This window comes from Colobus angolensis, unplaced genomic scaffold (assembly GCF_000951035.1).
Source record: "Colobus angolensis palliatus isolate OR3802 unplaced genomic scaffold, Cang.pa_1.0 Scaffold326, whole genome shotgun sequence".
NCBI lineage: Eukaryota > Metazoa > Chordata > Mammalia > Primates > Cercopithecidae > Colobus > Colobus angolensis.
This window is the reverse complement of record NW_012116555.1, coordinates 890,171-917,745: the sequence shown is the minus strand read 5'-3', so window position 1 is coordinate 917,745 and position 27,575 is coordinate 890,171. Positions and strand designations below refer to the sequence as shown.

At 35.9% G+C, this 27,575-nt stretch overlaps 1 pseudogene; it reads right to left on the bottom strand.

Moving 5' to 3' along the window:
- Nucleotides 1-24,616: 24,616 nt before the first annotated feature.
- On the bottom strand, nucleotides 24,617-25,474 carry LOC105518670 (annotated as a pseudogene).
- Nucleotides 25,475-27,575: the final 2,101 nt, after the last annotated feature.

The window sequence follows — 27,575 nt, the reverse complement described above, 5'->3', positions numbered from 1 at the left end:
TCCTGTGCACATCTTTATGTGATGGAAGGAGAACTAGTGCGAAGACCCCATAGCCTTTTCTCAATCTAAATCTGTTTTACTTGGCAACAGCCTGTTTTTCCCAGGGTACTTGCAGAGCGTATCTTACCTTAGAATTTAGAATATTCTTATCCAGCATTGCAAAACCACGGTCAAAACTTTCTGTGCTCTAGAGTGGAATCTGCTTTTTCATTTCTGCCTAATGAAACAAATTCATAAAGTTATTTATTTGTTGAAAAGTTTACTCATTTAGACATGACAATTTTTAAATTACTCCTGAGGACTCTGATTATGCCTTTCTTCGCACTTTCTAGTTAAAGAAGGAAAAATTATTCATTTTCAGAGCCAGAATACTTAAATGCCTTCATAGAGTGAAAAGTTGATGGAGAAGCAAAGCTGTGATTTTCTGAGCTGTTTCCCATGACCCTGGATCAGCAGTTGGAGTGGTTTTACAGACACAGATTATCATCCTTCCTTATTGCTCTGTTCCACTTGGCAATTCTCTTATGAGACAAGAACAAATGCTATGGAGCCAGGTCTAATATCTCCTTTATTCTGGTGATTTCAACAAAGATTTGAAAGAGTGCTGATTTGTCCATCAAAAGCCAAATATAGAACTGAAAAAACCTTTCGTAGACACAGAACAATCTTAATCAACAAAATCATATCATTTTGCATCTGATAGTTTCAAAAACACACATTTTGGAGTTGCACATGAAATAAAGTTTTCCTATGTTTTCTCACCCTTGACAAAGCTCAGAAGGTGTTTTGTTGTGTTTGTTGTTTTTAAATAGACTATGTTTTAGAGCAATGTTAGGTCCACAGCAAAACTGAGCAGAGAGTACAGATAATCTCCATAGATACCCTGCTTCCACACAGGCATAACTTTCCCCGTTAACAACACTCCACACCAGAGTGGTACATTTATTGTAATCAGTGAACCTATACTGGCACATTGTTATCACCCAAAGACCATAATTTACATTAGGGTTTACTTGTGGTATACATTCTATGGGTTTGGACAAACATATGACATGTATCCACCATTAAAGTATCACACAGAATAGTTTTGCTGCCCTGAAAATCCTGTGTGCTCCACCTATTCATCCCTCCCTCCCCACTATCCCCTGGCAACCACTAATTTGTTTACTGTCTTCATCATTTTCTTTTCCCAGAATATCGTATAGTCAGAGTCATACCATATATAGCTTTTGTAGATTGGCTTCTTTCACTTTGTAGCATGCATTTAAGCTCTCTCTACATCTTTTTGTAGCCTAAAAAAGACTGAGACCACTGGACTCCAGCCTGGGCGACAGAGCGAGATTCTGTCTCAAAAAAAAAAAGAGATGACTCGTCTCTTTTTATTGCTGAATAATATTCCATTGTTTGGATGTACCATAGTTTATTTATCTATTCACCTACTGAAGTATATCTTGGTTGCTTCTAAGTTTTGACAATTATGAATAAAGCTGCTATAAATATCTCTGTGCATGTTTTTGTGTGAATATAAATCTCAACACCTTTGGGTAAATACCAAGGGGTATGATTGCTAGATCATAGATCATACGGTAAGAAGACATTTAGTTTTGCAAGAAACTGTCTTCAAAAAATGGTTTTACCATTTTGCATTTTCATCAGTAACAAGTGAGTCCTGTTGTTCAACATTCTAGGCATTGTTGCTTTTGTTGTCCATTTTTTGGTGTTTTTCCCACCCTTATCCACAATCTATAGAAAAATCACTAAGCTACTTTTGTGTTTGATACACATTCAGTTACATCTACTGCACAGAATTGGCAAGTTTTTAAGTATTTCAACTCTAAGCAACTATTACAAGTATTGAAAAGGATGACTCTCTCATGCTGATGTAGGAGATTAGCAGGACTTGTTTCCTGCTCAAAATCGTGCTGACCAAAACAGGATCTGGTCCAGACAGAATAAAGTGAAAAAATCAGCAGGAACCAGCAGATGGTGATCTACAAAGGTGATCCCTAGCTGCCATCGTTGCTCATTAATATAAGATCCTCCCACCAATGCCATGACAGCTTACAAATGCCATGACAGCAACCCAGAAGTCACCAACCATTTCCATGGCAATGACCCAGAAGTTACTGCCCCTTTTCTGGAAAGTTCTAAATAGCATGCCCCTCAATTTGTTGTAACTGAAAGTGGGTTTACGTGAGCATAAAAACAGTTGCCAAGAAATCATACATTGCCGAACTCTGGGCACACTGCCTATGTAACTCTGTGTGGAGCAGCTCCAGTTCAATAAAATATTGCTGCTTAACACCACTGGTTTCATCCTTGAATTCCTTCCTGAGCAAAGCTAAGAACCCTCATGGGCTAAGCCTCAATTTGAGGGCTCATGTGTCTTGCATCAATGCTATCATGGTAATTTTCAGCAGTATAGCCAACACAGTTTTCCTAAAATTCAATGTGAGAAGTGAATTTGTTTACATAAGTTCTGACATTCACATAGAAGATCAAAGGTCTCCAAGAATATTAGAGACAATATTCAAATAGAAGAGGGAGGGGGTGCTTGTTTAAACAAATAAAAAGGCTCACTGTAAATTTATAGTAATCCAAAAAGTGTAATACTAGTGCAGAGAGAAAAAAAGAGAGCAACCAAATAAAATAACACAGAAACAGATATAGGACCCAGACATATAATAGGGGAAACATGGCAAACCAATAAGGAAAACTGGATTTTAAAGAAATGGATTGACAGAACTGGTTTTGATATAAAAAATTGACAATATTATTGAAGCTACCATTCACATACTCCAAACATACTCTTAAAATGAATTAAAGTTTTAAATGTAGAAGGTACTGTAAGAGAATATCCCTACTATGTCATAGAAGGAAGGAGTTTCATGATAATGAAAAAAAAAAGTCAGTCATTTCCTACTCCCCAATTCAAAAAAGTTTTATGGATTTATAATAGACATAATAAACTGTACATATATAAAGTATATAACATTCTAAGTTTTGAAATACGTATATACTGATGAAGTCATCATTATAGTTAAGTTAGTAAATGCATTCATATTTCCGAAGTTCACTAGTGTCCTTTTATAATCCTACATTCCGTATCTGCATACTACCCCAGACTCGTACAATGACAGATTTGACTTCTGTCGCCATGTATAGTGTCTCTATACAAGCTAACTTGCAGCATAGAAACACACACATGCACACACACACTGTGTGCAAGTGTGTCTTCATTACACATAAAAATAATTCATACTGAGATTCTGAGCCAGATCTTTCTGAATAATATTCATCTGATAAGCTCATGGCAAATGTAAAAGAAACTTATTCAATTGAATACACATAATTATGCTCTTGATTGAAATTTTAGAAAATATAATTGGCACCTAGAAAGCACTTTCACGGCAAGCCCAGAAGAATGTTGAGACTTCTAACTGACTACTTCAGATCTCAAATTCCACTACTGAAAACAAGACACCCCTTCAGCCTTCCAGTCTGGCAAACAATGCATCTCATAGTTCATCAGCTAATGTCTGATTTCTCCACTTTCTTAGGCCCAATCATATGCAGTGTTATATGTCTATGGGCTATGCTGTTTTTGAAGTTTGTTTTGTTTCTTTAGTATCAGAACTATGGGATATTCCTTTGTTATTCAAGAAGGCGTTAGCCTCTCGACTAGGTCCAATTTATTTGTAGCATCTGACTCTAGTTGACCTAGCTATTGTTCCACCTGTTTCCATGCTATTTGAGAAAGGGGACCAGATCTTATTCAACTTTGAATGTCCTACAGCATTAGGACAGATAATAGGTATTTTCGTAACTATTCAGTTAAATTAAATAAAATTTAATAAATCATATTAATAAGGCATTGTAAATATTGTTTTTAATGCAATTTTATCTGAGGCCTTAGGTTCCAAATGAACATAATAAACAAAAATTCTGGCCTTTACCAATGTAAGAGAGGCCAAACAAAGAATATGATTGAATTGAGTCTTTTTTTACCCCGGATTTTAAAACTATAAGCCATTCCTTAAAATTTTTATTCCTATTCCATTTGGACCAGTGGTTCTCAAAATTAGTTGCACACTAGAATTACTTAGTGTAACTTTTTGTTTGTTTGTTTGTTTATTTTTCTGTTTAAGATGGAGTCTCGCTCCGTTGCCCAGGCTGGAGTGCAATGGCGCAATCTCGGGTCACCGCAACCTCTGCCTCCCGAGTTCAAGCGATTCTCCCGCCTCAGCCTCCCAAGTAGCTGGGATTACAGGCGGCCACCACTACGCCCAGCTAATTTTGTATTTTTAGTAGAGATGGGGTTTCTCCATGTTGGTCAGGCTGGTTTCAAACTCTTGACCTCAGGTGATCTGCCCCTCTTGCCCTCCCAAAGTGCTGGGATTACAGGCGTGAGCCACCACGCCTGGTCTACTTGGGGTAACTTTTAAGGTCTTTGATGCCCAGGCCATGCTCAGATCAATTCGATAAGAATTTGGGGGATGGCACTCAATATTCTGTAATTTAAAAAACTCCCTAAGTGATTCCAACATTCATTTGATGTGAAGAACATTGCTTTAGATGAAGGAAAATAGTAACTTGACAACCACTCTTCCCTTCTTTTTCTTCCTTACATCTTGAAGCAGACATCAACCCTCCAATAGTTTGATGTGATCCTGCAAATAAACCACTGAGTTTCCAAAAGTTAAAATGTGGCCCAGGCCACTGAAGGCAATTGTCCAAAAATGGGGAACACTTAGTTTCAGAACTTTTTAAAGAAATGAATTTTAAAAGTAAGCATCTTAACCATTAATAAAACCTAAAACAATTTTTTCCTAACAGATTGTGTTTCAAATTAATTAAACTTTCATCAGCATATGGAAATCACAATTTGCAAATTCCTTTTCCTTCCGGCTCCTTTTCTTACTCATTCTGTTCACACATATCTTTGAGGTGAGAGAGATTAGTTTATAATGGCTCTTCATAAATTATCTTTCAGTTATCGTTATGTTGGGCTTTGATTACAGGATTTAATTGTTTATTTGTTTTCTTTATAATACAATACAATATAGGTCTTTCAAATAGGATAAAGGGATTCGCTAGAAATAATTACAGTATCTCCTTAAGGTCAAATCAGTTCCCTTGCTTTACTGGTACATTTTAAAACAACAAATCATTATATATTATAGATACAAAGTATTTATCTGGTGATTCTTCTTCTTTTTATCTAAACCACCATATTTATGAGATTCATCATTGGAGACCTTGACATTAGTAAAAATGTTTCAAATCATTTTTTAAAAGAAACTTATGACAACACTTTTTTGACACTGCAAGCTAACTTTTAGTACATATTTACGCTCCCTCCCTTCTCTCTCCAGTTTATTTTATTTTAGATATTATTTTTTATTTCTTAGAAATAAGAATTGATTGTAGACTTAAGAAAGAATGGTTTTTGTTTACCTATCATCTGGTTGAGAAAGTAGGTTTTATGTAACATAGTACATAATCACCTGAAATTATAACTAAGAAGAATAGTAATCGTTTTTAATTTCAAGAGAAATATCTTTAAGGACATTTTTCTAACAGAAATATTGCTTACAACTTGTAAGAGGGCATTAAACGTTTTAGGCGATAGCGCTATGTATGTGTGGGTATATATATATATATATGTGATGCTATATGCATGTGTGTACATATATGTGTGTGTATACTATGCTGTACAACACCACACGTATGCACACACATAAATATATATAACTATATATACATATATAAAGACCTAGATATTTATTCATTAATTTATTTCATAAGCATTTATTAAGCATCTGCATTATTCTAGGCACTTCATATTATAGATAGGAAAACTCAAGCTTAAATATGACAGAGTTTGTGCCCTAAGTTTACAAAAGAGTACAATGTACTATTCACCAAACTGATAAGGGCAGAGAGTTCTCTTGTAACACTATCTGTATACAATGACATTTTTGTTCACAATTATTGATGCTAGTTTGTTTTCATGTCTGTAACAACACTTGACATGGAGTGCAAGTTTCACGTATCATTGAGTTTTACAGGTATAGGAAACTTTTATTAGATTATTTTGAATATTATAAAAGATACTATGTTTTTCAAAACTATTTTTAAAAATGTGTGTTTTTGCAGAGCTCCAGATGGTGAAATCTTCATATGATACTCTGGCATTTCATCAATGGTGACAGCATATTTCTAATACACGGACAGATTGTCTCTTCTGTATAGCATATTAGTGGGTATTGGGAAACAATTAAACAGAAGGTGTTTTTTACAGTGGTTTCAGAACATAAGTATTTTAAAACAGTAATTTAGAAGAAACTTCAAAGCATCCAGTACAGACGTGCTTATGGGGATAACAAAATCCCGTAACCCTGATGCTTTATGGAGAAAGCTAAGCTTGGTACCATTGAGAAGAGATGAGGAGGGAAGGGGCAAGAAGTCAGTAAACCTTTGCTGATAATACTATTTTACTTGATTGTTTGTAGGTCAGAAAAGTTCATATTCCAAGACAGAATCTAAACTAGGATGTTCTCACTTGAAAGAGTTAAGTGATTTGTTCTCTGCGTCTGCTCCCCCACAGGAACAATAAGCCCTGTCATTTTCCTATGATGGCTGGATCCCCTGCAGGCTTCAGTGACACCTTGTACATCACACAATGTTGGCCCACTAAGTCCAGATGCAAAATCAACAAGGGGTCTTCCGATCAGCCAAGACCACGCACATGCCACTGGTTGCCAGAGAATCTATGTGTCAAAGTGCTGAACTTTTCTGGGTTAGAATTCTAGTAGACATCATTCTGTGAATGACTTGAAAATATACGATGACCATAGTAGCTCTGAACTTCAAATCAACTCCTAACCATCTAGTAAGCAGTGCATTAAAAGAACAGAAATAGTAACAACTAACACTTACACAATGAATGACACACCAGGTATGGTTCTAAATTCTTTCCATAGCTTAACTGATTCAATCTTCAACACAATTCTGTGAGGTTGCTACTACTAGTATATTCCTTTTTAGATGATGGGACTGGGACAAATAATGGCCTTGCTTATGCTAGATTTGTCTATGTTACTCAACTAATGAGTGGGGAAGTAGGAAATTAAATGTAAGCAGTCTAACTCCACAGAGTGCATAATTAACCACTATTCAATACTGCCTCTCATCCAAAATACCGCTAACATCAATTTACTTCAACTTTAAAAATAAAATGTTCACAATTATGACATCAAGTAATTAAGTACAAAAATAATAGTTAAATGAAAGTAGTTGGAAGGAGGTAAGGAAGACAGAGAGACAACGAATTAATAAATTTGTTATTATGCCCTTGGGGAAAATAATTTAACCTGTAGAATATTTTGGCTTAATCCTAGAATCCTAGCAAGAAGAGTGTCACAAAAATCAATCATAGAGCATTAAAACTCGAAAAATTTAGGAGTTATTTACTTTTGGGAAAATCTCTCTCTCTCCATATATATATATATATATATATTTGTATTTTTAGTAGAGACAGGGTTTCTCCATTTTGGCCAGGCTGGTCTCGAATTCCTGACCTTAGGTGATCTACCCACCTCAGCCTCCCAACGTTCTGGGATTACAAGGGTGAGCCACTGTGCCCAGCCTCAATGTTTCTTTAAGAGTTAATGCATCTCAGAATGAATGAGAAAATGGTTTGGAAGTAGAGAATAAGATTATGACTGCAATAGGGCATCCTTAAGCTAAAATATTTCAGGATGTGTCTTCCCAGTATACTTGTGGAAATTTCTTGTTCTTATTACTACATTAACTCTTTAATATGATAGAAGGAAATCAAACCCTAAAATTGTCTTGGCTTCGTCTTTTCACCTTTTGTTGGGGTTGGATAAAATCATTTAGCTTTTCTGGGAATTTGGACTGTCCATATGTTAAATGGGGTCAAAGGATCATTTTTTTTACTTTCTTATAGAATGCTTTGAAATGAATAGATTTTGACACTTTTCAAAAAAATAAAGGATAGAAAACCCATGAGAGTAACATAATTAGTGAGACATTTTAGAGTGATTTAGAGTTGAGGAACTAGTTAAATGATTTCAAGCTTCGAGTTTTTATTTGATTATGCTATATTTTGACATTGCTCCATTTATGACATAATCAAAACTGACCTTACAAAATATTATGTTTTCCAATCCTTCTGCATGAATTAACCTTCAGGGGCTATCATTCCTGGTGATCTCTCTAGAAAAAGGTCTCAGGTCCTTTTCTCCTTCTCCAGGGCATTTGTATCCTGTTCCTACAGCAGCATCTTTAAACAGAAATACAAGTCATTGCCTTCAAATTGCTTCAGATATATCCATTTCTAATTTCTTGCTTATTCCGGCTGCATTGATCCAGACTTTTATGAAATCCAAAAATGCAACTTTCCATGCTTCCTCCTATTCTCAAGAGAGACATTCCTTCATATAGTATTCCAGGCCTAGGTAAAAGAAAAACAGGTGCCCACAACTTACTCTCCCTACAGGTGATAAATGGTGGCTAAAAGCAAGGCTAGTGAGGAATATAACCTTCCTCTCTAGAAGGTGGCCACAGGCTATCTTGAGAGTAGTAGGGGGCAGCCAAATGCCTAGGCAGATGGGGCGGGTCCCTGGTGAAATCCCACTTCCAAGCTGAAGACAGTGAAAAGCCTGAACAGTGAAAAGTGCTTGGCTTGAAAAGCCAAGCAACAAGTTAAATCCTCAGACCAGACTGAGAACTTGTCTTCCTGTTTGGGATACTCTCTTCTGATTGGTCCTCACCCTTCACCTATTTTATATATACCTACCCATTCCTAACTGATTTTTCTACACTGTTGTGCCAACTTTGGAGTGATGTCTTTGCTTTACTTTTTTTGCTTACTCACAAACCAATCAGCACACACTCCCCATTCTTAGTCCATAAAAGGCCTCAGACCAAGCTACACAGCAGGAACCTTTCCTACCTTTGGGTAGGGGAACTATTCCACCCCCCATCTCCTCTCTGCTGAAAGCCATTTTTTATTGCTCAATAAGATTCTTCTCTGCCCTCCTCACCCTTCAATGTCTTGCATATCCTCATTCTTCCTGGGTGTGGTACGAGAGCTTGGGAGCCACCGAACGCAAGTACAAGCTATAACAGGTGAGCTGGGGCATGGTAGCATGGCCCAGCTAGACCCAAGTGGGGCATCACTGGTTGGGACTCCCTGGCTTGCAAAGTGACTGAGAAGAAAAATCCTACATCACTGGGAGTCATGTCAGTGCAATCAGGACACATCTTGAATAAAGGGAGCGAAAACCTGGACCAGATTATACGAAGATGGAAACTACTTACTGAAGAAATATTGAGAGGTACGGGGGGAATGAATTTGTACAGAGCATTAAGACTTTGATAAAATTAGAAAATAGAAAAAGGTGTCTTCCAGGGATTTTATTTATTCTGTATTCTTCTTACATCTTTCTGTTTACGACCTGATATATTTTCACTGAACTCACCTAACATCCAAATGCATCATATATTATAAAGTCTTATGCAGGTGTTTTAAATTTGCTATGATTATGACTTTAACTTTTTCTTGAAGCCATCTTATACCATTTTGTTATTTACATTTAGTAATTTGACTAAATCATTAGTAATCAAGTTAAGTCTTTTTCAGTTACCTTTTCCTTCTTCTCCTCTCCACTTTTGCCTCACTCTCTTCCTCTTCTCCTTCCTTCCTCCCTCCCTTTCTCCTCCTCCTTCTTCTCTTCCTTTCTCTTTGTCCTTCTTACCTCTACTTCCTTTTTTGGACAAATGTCCTCTTGAATGAGTGGATTAAGCTGAATATCCATACCCGTCTGAGAGGCCTCTCTAAAACTTTTGTAACATATGTATCACACAAGTTATAACTTTAAAAAGTAGCGTTTCTAAGAGTTTTTGAATTCAACACTATTTTTGTGGAATATATAAACTGTGGAAATCATTATAATTTCTTAGTCTTATCTAAATAGCATCAGTGAAAAGGACACTTTTGATTACTTTTAGTTTTATGTACTCTTTCGAAATGCTGTTTGGATGAAGCCCTAGAAGACATAAATCAGGGCTAAGACAGGGCCAGTCTCGCAGTTGAACACAGGAATTTTGAAGTAAGAAGCCCAAGGTGTGAATTCCTGCTTCATCTTGCATAGCTTGTATAACCTTTGGTGGATTAGTTAACTTCTCTAATATCCTGGTTTTTCATCTATAAAGTGAGATAATAGCAGTTCCTACTTAGTAAGATTATTATCAGGGTTAAATGATGTTAGTAAATATTTGTGCAAGGTGCCTAGCATGTAACAATGTATCAAACATTTATAGCTGTACTTTGTAGTTATATTGTATAACCTATAAATTCTTTCCCTTTTCTTTTTTTTTGCTACTTTTGTCTTTTTCCTTAGTTGCTAATGACAACAACAACAACAACAACAAAAATAAGACAGTTCCTGTATTCCCATATATTGAAAGAAAGACAGTAGGAGTAAATAACCTGGGAGGCCTATTGAAATCTTTGAAAACTTTGGTGTTCTTTTTGATGACATCTAAATACTACAGATGAAAATACAAGAGAGCTGCAAAGAAATGAACTCTATATAGAGGATTTAGAAATCACCAAATATCACCAGAATGGATCCATAAAGAAACACACCTGGGAGTAAAATTGATAATGATTTTAGGAGATATTATTACAAGGAAAACAAATTTAAAACACACAAAAAAACTGAAAAAAATGACGGCGTGAGTATGTACACACATGCATATTTGTGGGAAAAGGTAAAATAAGAATGTGTGGAAAGAAGTAAAGAAGCAAAGAGCAATGGCTATTTAACAATTCTGTATGAACCATTTGTTGCATTTATATTTATGGCCTGTATAACCTTATATACTTATAAAAATTTTCTTTATGTAATGTCTCTTTTTGGAAGTTTATAGCACCTGCATATTAGCCTGAATTTATATTTAAAATTGTCTTAGTCTCACAAACTCTACCTTGATATTGTCATCATTACAAATGTCTAACTCGCCCCTGTCACAGTCACTTCCATGAGCCATTCTGGCATCCTTGCTGTTCTAAGGATCTATTTTACTTGATAGAACATCTATGCCTTTGCTAAAAGAAGTATTTTTACCTAGAAGGCATTACCTCCACCTAGTATTTATATGTAGAAGATCTATGTCTTCTCTAGAATATCTTTGTTTTTTACAAAAAATCATGTTTGTGCATTTTACTTGCCAGAATCTGTTAATTATGTTTTCTGTTGTTTATGCTTATCTACTTCCTTTAATTGGATTTGAGGCTTTGCAAGGTAAAGAATCTTATTTTCTGCGTCAGTTGTCTCTTCTAAAGTAATTAAAAGAGAAGTGGCTCAGTAAATTGTTGATTGACCAACATTTCCTACTTCCCCATGTCCCCACATTTAGTCCTATTTTCTTTAGTCATTTACATGTGCAGTAATTGTTTTTCATTCATGCAGTAATTTACCAACATGAAAATGTGATCAATGCAACTCAAGTTTACAATATTTTGTTTAGATTTTTTAAATCCTTTTAGAAAGGTTCTTTTTTTTTTTTTTTTCATTTTGCCATGCTTACGTATGTGACCTCTCTATGAACATAAAAGAAAATGTTTCTTTTTCATCCACAAAGGCATCCTTTCACTCATCTAATTAGGTCCTCTTGAGTATCCTCTGAAAACTTTTGTTCATGTCAGAAATTAAAGAATATTTTGTTCTCATTTATCCTACCAGGTTCTTCTTCATTAGTTTAATTTTAGATGCATTCTTGCAGCGAAGTTCTTTGATCTTTAGTCATGCTTTATTAAATCTCTCTACTGAAATGCACAATCCATTCAACTTACATCATGGTGTGTATGTTTCAAGATCCATTTCATATGCTACTTATTTCATGACATAATTCATAATTCTCTTCTCTCTGGTCTTCCTCAGCACTCTGATTTCACCTGTACCATTGGACATCACATTTATGTTTTCCATTCACTGAAATTCCTTGAGTTCCTTTCATTTGTCAGGCTGTATACTATGCCATGGAGACACAAAGATGAATGAGACAAGGTCTCTTCCCTCAAGGGTGCTATACACTAGTGGAGGAGACACAAATTTTGTGTTAGGTTCAGAAATGAAACTACTCATATCAGAGTACAGGAAGCCAAAGGAGAAAAACTTTTTCAGTATTTGGGCCCCAGAAAACTCTACAAAATAAGCTGATATATATGTGAAGTCTTTAAAAATGAATTGGGAAGTTGGAGAAGGTGGGTAGTAGGGAATGTTGGATATAATCTGACAGGGCATGACATGCAGACAATTCCATATTCTTTGGGGTTTGGGGGTAATATACAGTATGAGGTGAGAGGGGAAAGAAGTAAGATTGAAAAAGACAGGACTAATTTTTGAGGGTTTTGTCTGCCAGCAAAAGGACTTGGGCTTGATCTGAGTGCAGTGAGGCTATTGAGTTTTTTGTTGTTGTTGTTTTGTTTTTGTTTTTGTTTGCCAATGAATGATATGGTCAGAGTTGAATTTTTACTCAATTATTTTTGAAATTATACCAAGAATGGCTTTGAGGGCACAAGACTGTAGACTGATTAGGAAGTTGTTGCAAGATTCCTGGTAATGAAAGATTACTGCCCAAATTATGATATTGCTAACAGTAATGGAGGGAACAGTTTGAGAGATATAGGAGTTAGAATCTGAAAAACTTGTTGATTTATTGTATTGGAGGGTGAAAGAGAGGAAAAAAATCAAGGATGCCTTACAGGGTTTGAGATTTATAATACATTCAGTTTTCTAGGTAAACACAGAAGGAGAGAGAGAGAGTAATGCAGACATACAATCAAAGGATGACAGGCTTGTACAGGAAATGGTCATGAGAATGGATGAAAGAAATGAAAAAGATACAGTCCAGAGGTCAAACTACTGAGAGACTTCCCATTTTGAGGTCTTGGAGAAGGACTCTGGTGATGTGATTACCTGTGTCATATATTTTGTAAAATTTGCAAAGGTGAGTTGTTTTAATAGGAATTAATTAAAATTTGTGTGGTTGTTTTTCAATCCCACTTTCCTTCTTTCAAACTTCTGCTTTTGTTGAGTGGTGTTGGGGTAGTAGCCACAGAAATGTGAAGTTTATTTAGGGATACATTAAATTAGAATTTCCTAAGATATATTTATGTGTCCTATAGTTACTTTCATGTGTAATTGAGTTATAGCTTTCTCAGTGCAGTGATAATTTCCAGGAACACTCTCACTACAAACTGTGATCCATTCACCCCTCCTGTCATGGTAACATTAATGACAAAGTATCTTGCTAAGTGTCTTCACTTCAAAATATATTTCAGTTTAGTCATTGTGCAAGAAAACTTACAGCCCATCCATAAAAGAAAATTGATAAGGCCAGCTGCAGTGGCTCATGCCAATAATCCTAGTTCTTTGATAAGGTGAGGCAAGAGGGTTCCTTGAAGCTAGGCGTTTGAGACCAACCTGGGCAAAATAGCGAGATCACATCTCTACAAAAATAACAATAAAAAAATTAGCTGGGTGTGGTGGTGTGAACCTGTAGCTACTTGGGAGGCTGAGGTTGGGAGGATTGCTTGAGCCCAGGAGTTCAAGGCTATGGTGAGCCATGATCATGCCACTGAAGGAAGGAAGGGAGGAAGGAAGGAAGGAAGGAAGGAAAGAAAAGAAAAGAAAAGAAAAGAAAAGAAAAGAAAAGAAAGAAAAGAAGGGGAAAGGAAGGGGAAAAGGAAAGAAAAGAAGGGGAAAAGAAAGGAAGGGGAAAAGGAAAGAAAGAAAAAAGGAAAGAAGGAAAGAAAGAAAGAAAAGAAAGAAAGAAAGGGAAAGAAAAACAGAGGGAGAGAAAGAGATAGGGAGAGAAAGAGAAAGAAAATAAAAGAAAGAAGAAAAAAGAAAGGTAGAAACTTGATAAAAATTTGCCCAAATTTTAAAACCATTGCATATTATTTATAAGACATTAGCAACAATAATTGTGAAGCTGAAAGAAACTTTCCTAATCTATCAGTAATAAAAAAAATCTAGAATCATGTACTTGAGTCATAAAAAACAAAAATATAAAAAAATAAATTTCTACCAAATTTTTCAGAAGAAAATCTAAAATATTATATTCCCGCTATAGAAAAGGAGTTGCCAAGTCATTGAATTAGGAACAGGTAATCAGAGTGTGCAACTGTAAATGTAGAAAAAAGAATCATAATTTTTTTTTTTTTTTTTGAGGCAGGGTCTCATTCCATCACCCAGGCTGTAGTGCAATGGCTGATCTCGGCTCACTGCAAATTCCGCCACCTGGGTTCAAGTGATTCTCCTGCCTCAACCTCACAAGTAGCTGGGATTACAGGCGCCTGCCACCATGCCTGGCTAATTTTTGTATTTTTAGTAGAGACAGGGTTTCACCATGCTGGCCAAGCTGGTCTCAAATTCCTGACCTCAGGTGATCTGTAGCCAACCTCGACCTCCCAAAGTGCTGGGATTACAGGCGTGAACCACCACGCCCAGCCTATAAAAAGTTTACTAAGCAGTTAGTTAATTTAGATATTGTTATTTTAATCTGTTTACACAATGTGATTTTGGATGGCTTTTTGTTTTTTTGTTTGGTTTCTTTGTTTGTTTTTTGTTTGTTTGTTTTGTTGATACGTTCTGTCACTCAGGCTGGAGTGCAGTGGCACAATCTTGGCTCACTCCGCCTCCCAAAGTGCTGGGCCTCCCAAAGTGCTGGAAATACAGACGTGAGCTCCGCGCCCAGCCCGGTTTTGGGTCGCTTTTTAAAACGTAATTTGTTGTGAATTTATTTTCTTGTACTTTTGTACTATTTTTGCATTTGTAAACTGAACTCTTGTTTTTAAAGAGGGTGTGTAACATGCTTCAAATCCCACAAAACCTAGGTCAGCTCTTAAAGTCATTGAAATTGATCAAGAACCTATGAAGGTGATGGACCAAGTGTCAACAGAAATTGAAGACCCTCAGGAGTATGGCTAGAATTGTAGTGAAAAGGAAGGCTGAGATGTAGACTCTGTAATCTAAAGTCGCTCCTGATTATGAACAAGATGCACCTTACAGAGATTATGAGAGGAAAGAATGGAGCTGCTGAAGGCCAGGGCCACAAAGACTTTTATATCATGCTCACTGGTTTATATCTGCATTACTGTTCTGTATATTCCTGGAAGAGGATTTTACTCTTCTTTGTCCATTCACTTCATCAATACTGTGCATTGCACATATTGATGTGCAATCAATAGTTTCTGAGTTGTGAGTGAGAACTTGGTACGGAATAAAACAGAGAAAGGTCTAGTTCCTGCCCTTGGGGCTTTGGACTTTATTATATTGTGCTCACTGTGCTTAAGTAGAGTCTGGGCCTCTTGCCAGAGTTGTCACCTGTGCTGCCTAATACCAGACTAGGTATGACTTCTTTCATTCTCAAGAGTGGATGCAGCCCTGTCCGTCTTGTAACATCACTACACATAACATAGTCCTCCATCCTCAACTTTTTTTTCCCACTAACACTTTTTGTTGCTCCACCTAGTTAAATGGGTAAATGTCAGAGAAAAAAGATAAACTACAGGAGATTAGAGAAGGGCGGTTACGAATCACGACAGGTCCAAGATGTTTTCTGGTGTAAGTCACTAATGCACAAAAACAGAGGATTTGGATTTTGGTGGTCTAAGAATTATAAAATCTGCTCACTCAGAATGATAGCAGGACATCAGTAGAGAGGGAACAATGTGTAGTGTAACGTTAGCTTGAAATTTATTTTTTTTAAATAAAGAGCCCTAAAGATATGGGGCAGGAGTTACATTCATTGTATAGTATAACATATTATATGTAGAATTACTGTATGGAGTGAGACTTAGGGAGTGCTTAATAATAATTTGTGGTAAAAGGTTTCTATTGGCCAGTGTAGTAGTAGCTCACTCCTGTAATCCCAGCACTTTTGGAGGTCGAGGTGGGTGAATCACAAGGTCAGGAGTTTGAGACCAATCTGGCCAGTATGGTGAAACCCTGTCTCTAAAAATACAAAAATACTAAAATACAAAATACTAAATACAAAATACTAAAAATACAAAAATCAGCCAGGTGTGGCGGCAGGCATGTCCCAGCTACTCGGGAGGCTGAGGCAAGAGAATCGCTTGAACCCGAGAGGTGAAGGTTGCAGTGAGCCAAAACTGTGCCACTGCACTCCAGCCTGGGCACTAGAGCTAGACTCTGTCTCAAAAAAAAAAAAAAAAAAAGTTTCTATTACAGTGTGGTGTTTGGGTAACCAAATTAATTGATCAATGTTTGGGAGAACTATTGGGGTGGGGGCCAAGGAAATGGATACAGCCCATTTACTTCATTTGTTTAAACAGTTGGTAAGTATTTAATTGCATTAGGTGTTTTGCAAGTAATAAAATAATGGGGTACACTCTCGATAGCCTGGTAGTTTGTTTTTATCAGTAATTATAGTAGATTCTCATAAATTGAGAGGAATAATTTCTTTCTTTGCTCTTGCCTCACTGGAAGGAACACATATTTTCAAGATCCTAATGATAATTTGTCTAAGAAAGCACAAATACTAAATTCTAAAATTAAATAACATGGAACTGTCTTTGAAAGCCCAAGTTTGCTGCAAATGACCATTGCTGATTGTTTAATAAACTGTCTCATCTTCGTACAGAAAACTCTGCCTCAAACAAAAATTTTATAGTGACAAGAGCTGTGCGAAATTTATATAATTCCAGTGAACTTCAGTGACCTGAGATTTTAGTAGAATTATAAGATTTTATAGGCTGCAATGAAAAACATTAACATTAAAATATTAGTAATTATCTGTTTATAAACTCAAATTTTATAAATGACATTATTGCCTGATAAAATGTTGAATCCAGAACATGGATGAATTTAACTATTTTTATTTTTATTTTTATTAATTTATTTATTTTTAAAAGTATTTTATTTTATTCTTAATTGACAAACATATATTATGTACAACATGCTGTTTTGAAAATTTATACACTGTGAAATGGTTATTTCAGGTTAGTTAAAATAGGTATTACTTTACATACTTGTCATTTTTGTGGTGAGAACACTTAAAATCTATTATCTTAGCAATTTTCAACAATGCAGTACATTGTTATCAGCTATGATCAACCTGTTATGTAATAGATTTCTTGAAGTTATTATTCTTATCAACAGATTAATGGATTTAAAAAATGTGTTATATATACACAAAAGAATACTATTCAGCCTTCTAAAGGAAATCCTGTCCTATGGGACATGGATGAACCATAGGAGGACATTATGATAAGTGAAATAAACCAGGCACAGATGGACAATTACTGCATGATCTCTCTCATACACGGAGTGTAAGAAAGATGAACTCAGAGAAATAGAATGGAATGGTGGTTACCAGGAGTCAGGGGTGGGGAGGGATTGTCAGATGTTATAGTGGTTTATACCTGTAATCCCAGCATTTTGGGAGACCGAGGCAGGAGGATAGTTGGAGACCAGGAGTTTGAGATCAGCCTGGGCAACACAGCAAGTCCCCATCTCTATAAAATATTTTTTAAAAATATCTGGTTATGGTGGCACATGCCTGTGATCCTAGCTACTCAGGAAGCTACTCAGGAGGATCACTTGAACCCAGGAATTTGAGGTGACAGTGAGCTGTGATCATTTCATTGCATTCCAGCCTGAGTGACAGAGTAAGACCCCATCTCTAAAAAAAGCAACAACAACAAAGATACACATTTCAGCTTCATGGTTAGGTTTGCCCAAAATTAGACTAAGGAAGGGGTCTTATAAAAAGGTCAGTTCTCTGTCACTAAAAGGTTTTAAAGAATCAAGATGAAGTTCTAGTAGGAGTTTCTTTGTGGGTGAGATTGGGACAGATGATCAAAAATATTATTTTTAGTGTTTAGGTTTGGGGACTTCCGTAGAGCAAATGAGATGTATTCCTGATTTTTCCTCGCAAATTTTCTGAGATTATGCCCCTGGATTTGTCGTCACCTCTAAGGCAGTGAGAAGTGATAGTTTTTTTATAAGGATATTCATTACATTGAACACATTATTTTTTAATTTACTACCACATATTAAATATTTATTATGCTTCCAAATATAATGTGCCATGTACTTTCTAAGTAATATAATGGATTAAACAGTATCGGTACAAGGTACAAATTATTAACTTCATTCAAATTTAGAAAAGTTTAGTTTAAAGAAGTCTGGTAACTTTCCTAAAATCACACCCTAGTAAGTAACACAGAGCTGTTATTCCATACTAATCAGTAAAATAATAAACATGGAAGTGATACAGCATTGTGATTTAAGGTAAGGGTGGCAGGATCACAACTGTTGCTTTGAAGACCTGAACAACTTCCCTCTTTCAGTACCCAGAGGTATCCAAGCTTCATTCACATTTGCTTGAGGCAGAAGCCAGAAAGCCAAAATATGAACAATCATATATATATATATATAAACCTATATACATTATAAATATATTAAATATATAATAAAACTCCTTACTCTTAGGCACTTTGGAAAAATAATTGATAGCCATTTCATTTACTTACCAAGAGAAATGATGGTCCTAAGGCACGCGCATAACAGGATGAGAATCAATACATTTTCTCTTGCTAAGTTGTTGGTTCCACATACTGACTGAATCAATAAAGAAATGAAGACAGACCAACATGGAATTAAGCACATGTTGGAGACCATGCAAACTGAGAAAGAAGAATTAAATCAGTCAAGCACTTAATGCTCTTTGTCTAAAATAGTTGTGCTTTCATTTCTGATTAACAAACTATCTTATATATATTAACATATTCAATTTACTAACCAGCAAGTCTTATGGCCAAGTCCACAGCCTTTTCCTGTTAAGTTGTTGGCAATGTATATTCTAACCCATAGTGTTGATATTACATCTTAAAACTTAGAGGACAAATGTATAACTCTAATTTCTGGTTTGTACAGAACTTAGAAATAAGTGCTGATCAAAGAATCAAAGTTTGTCTGACTCCAAAGCCCAGTGAAAGCCATGTAAGTCAGGAATAAAGTTATTAAAAACTATCTATGCTTAATTAAATAACATTTACTTTGGGTACAACTATAAATTCTTAAAATGGCAATTTCAAGGGGGAAATGGAAATCTCTAAATCACTAATGTGGCAATAGCGTGAACTTGGATGATCAGTCCAAGAAATTAAAAAAAAAAAAAAAAGCAGGTCTCTTGGAAGCACCATAAATTAGGCTGTTAAATTGTGGCTGGATTCTAATGCAAATCCCGGTTACCCAGGCATAAAAGAAAGCAGCAGTTGGCGAACACTGTGTTATTTATTTTGTAGATAAGCCATCTATCAAACTCTTCTTTTCCTCAGTGAAATGCACGCTCAAGCACCATGGAGAAAAAGAATCTGGTACTGATAGAGTGTACCCTGGGAGCTTCTTTTCTGAATTTTGGTGAAATCAAGTGAAAACTAAAGTCCTTTGTAAATTAATAGTTTACTTGCTTGTCTAAATCAAACAACAAGAGGAAGATATTCATCTGCTTGCTAAGTAGAGAAGAGAGGTTTCACTGAAGTGCTTCATGCTGTTTGACCAGCCTCTCATAAACACACCAATTTGAACCTCAAAGTTACAAAAATGGCGACTCTCATCCTGAAATTGCCAATTCTCCCAAATCTCCTAAGAATAAAATGAATGGAGCAACCATAGGGTTAAAGAAACCTGAGCCAAATGACCAATAGTAAGTAAATCATAGAGTTTCTGTATTCCCTTCTCCCAGCATCCCCTAATGTTAACATCTTATGTAACCATAGTAAAATGATCAAAATCAAAATTAACATTGGTACACTACCATTAATTAAAATACCTTGTTCAAATTTTACCACGTTTTCCACTAGTCACCTTTTTCTCTTCCAAAATTTGATCCCAAGTTCTACATTGCAGATCCTTGTCTGCTTAGTCTCTTCCTGTCTATGAGCATTCCTCAGTTTTTCATTGTCTTTCAGGACTTTGATACTATTGAAGAGTATCGGTCAGTTAATTCATAGAACATTTCTCACTTGGTTTTGTCTAATTTTTTATGGGATTATGTATGTTTGGAAAGAAGGCTACAGAGGTAATTTTGTGCCTTTCTCAATGTCCATCAGAGGAACATGACGTCAGTCTTCTTAGCGACATTGCTAGTGATTACCTGGCTAAAGATCCATCTGTAGGTCTTGAGATTCTCCACTCTTTTCCAATTTGTAATTAGTAAGTACCTTGGTAAACATATATCAGGTCATGCAAATTTCCAATTTCTCCTCAAATATTTACTCACTAATTTTAGCAACCACTGGTGATCATGCCCACAATAATTACTATTACGGTACTTGCTCAATGGCTATTTTGAATTTTTCCTTCATTCCTTCTACATTTACTAATTGAAATTTTTCAATAAGAAAAAATCATCCTTTTCGCTCTTTATTTATGCATTTGATTGTTTATATCAGCATAAAATCATAGGTACTACATTATTCTCTGAGTTAGAATCCAACAATATCAAGGACTCAGAGTTTTCAACTGTAATAATACTTAGTTCTTTTTCGAGTTCCACAGATTTCTTTTTCTACCTTAACTGTATTTGTCTTTCTGACTCACTGCAACATGTCTGTTTATTCTTCTTTTATATTTTTCCTTTTATCTTCCATCGAATCAAAGGAAAATCACCAAATTCCTCCTTTTAAAAATTCTGTCTCTAACACTCTGTCATTTCTTACTTAAACACTTATCTTTTCTCACCTTCCCTACCCCAATTTTGTTTTGTCCGCATTTATCTCCTTTATTTCTGTTTACTTTATGTATAGGGGCCGATGGGTAGAGATATCCGGTTCGGTATAAACAGAGATAAATTGCCTCTTCCCATCTTTTGAAAATAGTCCGTTCGTTCTTTTGACTTTCAAGATGAATGTGAGCAAATTAAAGTAGTTATGCCTCTATTTTGGCCATCAATTTTCAAGTCACTGAGTCAGGTGACTGCTAATGACATTGGTAATGGTTTGCACTTCTTTTTGTTCTATTATTGTGGTTGACTTCAGAGAAGAATTGACAATACTTTTTGAATATCAACTAATTATATCCATCTTTGTACTAAAAATAATTTAAAACAACACATTTTCGCATGAAAATTAAAGCAAAATTCTGTCTTTTGTATCTCTATATGACAGTCACTTAAATTGCCCATATAGTCTTACAGTTAGAACCACATTAAATAAATACATTTTCCCTACTCTAACCAGAGGTTATAAATCTGAGTTTGTTTTTCAGGTACATCAAAAAAACATATACCCACGATATGTATTTTATTGTGCTTGTAGAAGAGAAATCTTAAAAGGAGAAGAACAGAACTATAAACATGCTATCTCTTTCTCTCTCCTGTATTCTTTGGAAAATTTTAACCAAAACTTATTCAGAATGTTTTCTAAATTGCAAATTGATAAAAAATATCTTTATAAGGATGGGCAGTGTGAATTATAAGTGAGTGAGATAACAACCATCCAAACACAACATGCTTAATCTAATTGCACCTACATACTCAATTTAAATAGTCTTAGATCTTTGAAATTCTGAACGGTTCATTATACCCCAAAATAATAAGTAGAAAGCAGAGACCTTTCAAAGTAAAGACACTGTAAATTTAGCAGTGGATGACTTAAAATGCTTGAATACTATTTTAAAATACCACCTAAATTATTAAATAAAAATAAACCTTATACATGTATTTCAGAGTATAATTAAATTAATGTTTACTTTATTTAAAAACTCTCTAAATGAAAAAAAACCTGAGGCCGTCCATTTAAATGCTAGCAACCCAGAAATATGTATTCGAATATTCTTTCCCATTAAAAAATCTTAGTAATTATAACTGAAAACTATTTTCATTCCCAAGAGTAGAAATAAGAATACCAAAGAATAACCTAAGAAAGAAATGTGAAGCATTTATGGCTAGGAGACAAAGTATAGTTAATAAATATTAATGACTAATAAGTAAATATATGGATGTCATAATCTGATACAGGAAAGCTCTGTTGTATAATTGTAATAGCTACCTCGAGTTAATTTACACATTTAAACACATCCCGGGCAAATACAGCTCGAACTTAATGAAATCAGTTTATATGAGAGGAAAATTTCTATGGGAGGAAAATGTATTTGAGAGGAAAAATGTACATAGAATTAATCTGAGTAAAGAAACATAAGATGCAAGTGGTGGAAACATGCCTGATCACTTAAAAACTGCATTTTAAAGTCCCAATAGTTAACACATCCAGTCTATTCCTGTCTTAAATGTATTTCTGTAAGAAATGGGTATTTGGACTCATGCTAGGGTGCTCTGAATTCAGATATATGGTAGTGTGGCGTCTTTGCAGTAGAGACAATTATTTAAGAGCCTGCTTCTTATTCCCCCACTAGTATGAAAGGATGCATCACTGTTAAGAGAGAAAGTGTTGTGAGTTAAGCAAAGTGGAAAGTAAGTGCACAAGCAGCACTCGCCTAATGCAAGCAGTTTGTTTTCAACAATTTTAAATCTCATCCCTAAGACATGTTATTTAGTTGGAAAGAAAATAACTTTCAAATAGCCTAAGTAGGACAGGTGAGTGATATTGATTCTTCTAACTGTAACTGAAATATTTTTGTAGGTCACATATTCTCAATTCATATTGTTTAAAACTCATAGGTAAAACTTTAATACAGTTTATTTCAAATTTGGTACACATTATTCAGTAGGATATTTAGAACTAATTCGTCAGGTATAATGAAATATTGGTATCAGTTACTAATTATACTAATTTTATTTTGTGTTATAAAATGTGTTAGTATTTTCTGCCTCTTATTAACAAAAAATAAAATGACAAGCAAGTTGCCAGGTTAATCAGATTTTAGAAGTATACCCCTTTCTTTTTCCTTTTTTTAACATGCAGGAAAACTTTTATTATAAGATTCAATGAATTCAATTGAATTATTCTGATTTTTATCTTTGATTTATATTTATTTCCAAAAGCAGAATCCAGGGTGCTGGTGGGCTGAATTATTCGCCTCCTCTCTTTATTTCTTCCTGCATCTGTGTCCTTACTTAGCTATACAACTGTGCAGTGTGCTCGCCTTGTGATCCAGCATAAATTCCTGTCGCAGGGTTTGGCCTTGTGGCCTGCTTTGGCCAATAAAATGAGAAATGGTATGCTAATTTTCAGCCTAAACTTCAAGAGACCTAAGTGTTTGGAAACACTTGCTACTTTATGATTCTGCCATCATATGTGAAGGATATGATCAGGCTAAACTGTGCATTTTAGAAAAACAATGAGAGACATATGCAAAAAAGCCAACCCACCATATTAGCCCAGCCTAGGTCAGCTGACTCCCAGGCAAGTGAAGAAACCTCAGCAAGAATGGAAGAGCCACCAAGTCCAGTCTGGACTAGATCAGTTGACACTAGGAATACGTGAGAAATGAATATTTATGCTGGGACACTGATGTTATGTGGGTGGTTGTTATGCAACCATATTGAATCAATAGGTAGCTGATAAACCATCACATGTACTAAAGGATCACCAAGTCTTATATTACAACTCTTGTTTTACAAATATCTTAACAGTTTCACTAAATATTTAACTGAATTATTCCAAATTAAATAATTTAAAAGGCATATTGATTTTTATATTGTTTTCATAATGCATTAATTATTCTTGATGGGCATCATTTTAATATTAATAACTACTTAACAGCAATCACTTTAAATATAATTTAGTTCCTCACAGGTGTTTTTAGAATAGCTCTTAAAAAGTGTATTAATACTTTTTTTTTAATTGAAACAAAAAGTCAACATTTTTTTTCTGACAGAATGTAACTGTGATAATGTTGGGCATTGGACTGTCCCTCATAATACTTATTAGTTCTTAGCTATTAGCAATGCTCATTAAACTCCAATATATTTGTCCTGTGAGCAACTACTTCATTAGTATCTGTTTGATTTTACAAGTAAATTTGATGTTGATGCAATGAAGAAGAGCTAGAGCTGGAGCTCATTTCCTAAAGCACTTGCATTCTGCACTTTACCTCTGCACAGTCTTTTCCTTACCCCATATGGAGAAAGCTGGCTGTGCAACTCCTCTCCTGTCTTCACTTAAAACAGCCAGGGATTGCCAGGAGAAAGCCTGCTGGTTGCAAACAGTGAGGTGAGATTTCCACTTTCCAGCAGTTAGATGTACTTGTTTAATAACCTTGCACACCATGGCACTGTTTTTCAATGTGCCTCCATTAGGAGTAAAATACAGGCTTTTTTTTTATTAATCTGCTTTTGTTATTTATAAAATCTTGGAGACTTATCACTTCTCTAACTAGCATAAGATAGTCATTTTCCTAAGTGAGGCACAATCAAGGTCAGCCTCTCTTTTGTAAAACTAAGGCTGTGATAGTTTGGGAAATGAGAATCAAGCTGTAACTAAAGGGTTGGTTGGTTGTTTTCCCCTTTATTCATTTTCCTGACCTATTTATTTATTTATTTATTTTTCAGGCCTAATTCATTTTATTTTTCTTGTATAAAACCCCTATGTTGTAACCACAGCTAGAGCCTGGGTCCTCTGCCCCGAGACTCTGGTACAGGTCTTGACGAGGTGGTCAGTGAATTTCTGATAGGGAGACTTGGTGAATACAGTCTCCTTTCAGAGGTCGGGGGTCAGGTAGCTGTAAGTCTTAGAGATGGCACCAAAGGTGGCCTTGGCAAAGTAGCCCATGGTGGCAGTGCAGCCCCTGACTGAGGTGTAGCAGTCATCGATACCAGCCATCATGAGCAGCTTCTTGGGCACAGGCGATGCCAGTGCCCCTGGGCGCGGGAATGAGGCATACCAGCACAGAGCCGCAGCGACCTGTCACCTTGCAAGGGACGGTGTGGGGCTTGCCGATCTTGTTCCCCTAGAACAAGATCTGCGCACGGGGACAACGGAGAGTTTGACCCGCGGATAGCAGTGGCCACCTCCTTGGAGCACTTAACACCCAGACCGACGTGGCTATTGTAGTCCCTGAAGGCAACAAACACCTTGAACCTGGTGCGCCTTGAACCTGGCGCGGGTCAGCTTCTGCACCGGCATAATCTTCAAAATCTAGTCCTTGAGAGAGGCCCCAGGAAAAAGTCAATGATCTCAGATTCCTTGATGGGCAGGAAGGACAGATAGATCTCCTCCAGGGACTTGATCTTGATGTCCTCCACCAGGCGGCCCAGCTTGGTGACGGGCATCCACTCCTTATCCTCGGCCTTGCCTCCGCTAGCTCCGCGGCCTCGGCCTGTCCACCGCCTCGACCCCGGTCCCTGATGCTACTGACGAAACCTCCGCGGAAGTCACCGCTGTTCCTCATCCCAAGGCCCCCGGGGCCCCCGACCCGGCCGCTGCACCGGCGTCATCTGCCATTTGGTGTTTTCTCGGAGAAGAACTTCCTGGCCTATTTATACAAGTAGGTTCATAAAAACAATAGAGATACCCGTCAGGAATTTGAATTAACCTAAGAAGACATCCACAACTTTAGATATCAGGAATCAATTTGACTGGTACAGAGGCTGGGGCGAATAAAGGGTTGCTGGTTGCTAACAGATATGTTCCTAACAAAACAGGCAGATTGGGCTGTATTGAGATCTAAGGTTTAAGCTCTTATCTATTACTCTCACTATGACTCATTATTTTCACAAAGCACCCTTAAAAACCATTTATCACTGAGAAGAGCCCATGATGAAGCTTCTAAGAGGTTACCTTCTGTTATTTAAAGAGGAGCCACTTAGCACTGGCTGTTGATTAGAAGACACTTAAGTGAAAAATATCCTTTCTTCAGACGGAGTCTATGCCTTTAATCATCTCATCTGGTAAACGGTCTTGACACAGTAAAAGGTGTTTTTTTATTGTTCCAATAATATATGTATGTGTTGTTATACTACTTGCAATATATTCCTGGACCTCAATCATTAGTGGGCAAAGGTCTAGAGAGATGAAAAATACTGAATACATATTAAAGGTGAAATTAATGACCATTTTTTAAATTCTATTACTTATTTTTGACAGAAGTAACTTTTTCAAAAGAAAATAACATTAATGAAACCTTTCAGATTTGACCTTTTAGTGGCAGTAAAATTGAGTTACATAAATTCTATTAATGGTAATGGCTGCTTCCCAGCAAAACCTCTCTGATATTGTGGAAACTGGTATTACTCAGGATTTTCAGAATCACTCTCTGTAAACAACTTTTGAAAATGGGTTAAATCAGTGAAGTTAGTTAACTGAGATGATCAATTATCAAGCTACAACAACAAAATAAGTTAAAAACAATGATGATGCTTGCTCCTATTATTTTATGCTCTTGAATGTAAAATAACTACTAAATAAGATAATTAGTTTCCAACATTGAAGGCATTTTTGTCAATAGGTATCTAACACTGATACTGTGGAAACTGCTGTTACTCAGGATTTTCAGAATCACTCTCTGTAAAGAACTTTTGAAAATGGGTTAAGTAAGTGAAGTCAGTTAACTGAGATGATCAATTATCAAGCTACGACAACAAAATAAGTTAAAAACAATGATGACGCTTGGTCATATTATTTTATGCTCTTGAATGTAAAATAACTACCAAATAAGATAAATAGTTTCCAATATTGAAGACTTTTTTTTCAATAGCTATCAACACAGTGCCTGACAAAGAATACTCCCTTCGCCAAGTTTTCGTAAACTAAATTGATTATACATTTTTAATTTTTCTAATTAGTTGTTAGAAGAGCTATTAATTTTCCTTCTGATCTCATTCTGTTTTTTACCCTATAATTATTTTCTTGAATTTCTAATTTGGGAGAAGACAGCATCAGCTAAAAATAAAAAGGAATGCCTAATATTTAGTGAGAAAAGTTCACTATTTAGTATTTACCTAACTACCTAATATTTAGATATGTAGTGAGGAAAGTTCAATACTATTCAGTGAGAAAAATTCAGTTAAATAGAAGTTTGACTTGGGGTGAGAAGATGTGCATGGAAAGAGGCTGGCAAGTAGAATCACAGCCAAAAGTGTTTTTTCCTAGATGGAAATTTCTGGCAGCTGGAAAGAGGTACAGTGATCAAAGGCTCTGTCTGTAGACACATTCTGCCTTTGGTAGACTGTGATGTTGGGCATGTTATTTAAACTTTAAGTTTCAGGTTCTCTGAGCTACCTAACTCAGAGAGATTTTGTGGCGACAAACTAAATAACATTTATGAGGTGTTTAATAAAAAACCCCAAATGGAGTAGTAATATTTGTCTTTCTAGTTTTTATGGAAAGTTCAGAAGTTAACTTTAGAAACCAAATATTGAGCATCTGGAATGCAAAATTTAACTGAAGGCCATAAAAAAATGTCATCGGGTCGGGCATGGTAGCTCATGCCTATAATCCCAGCACACTGGGAGGCCAAGGCAGGTGGATCACTTGAGGTCAGGAGTTTGAGACCAGGCTGGCCAACATGGCAAAATGCCATCTCTACTAAAAATACAAAAAAAAA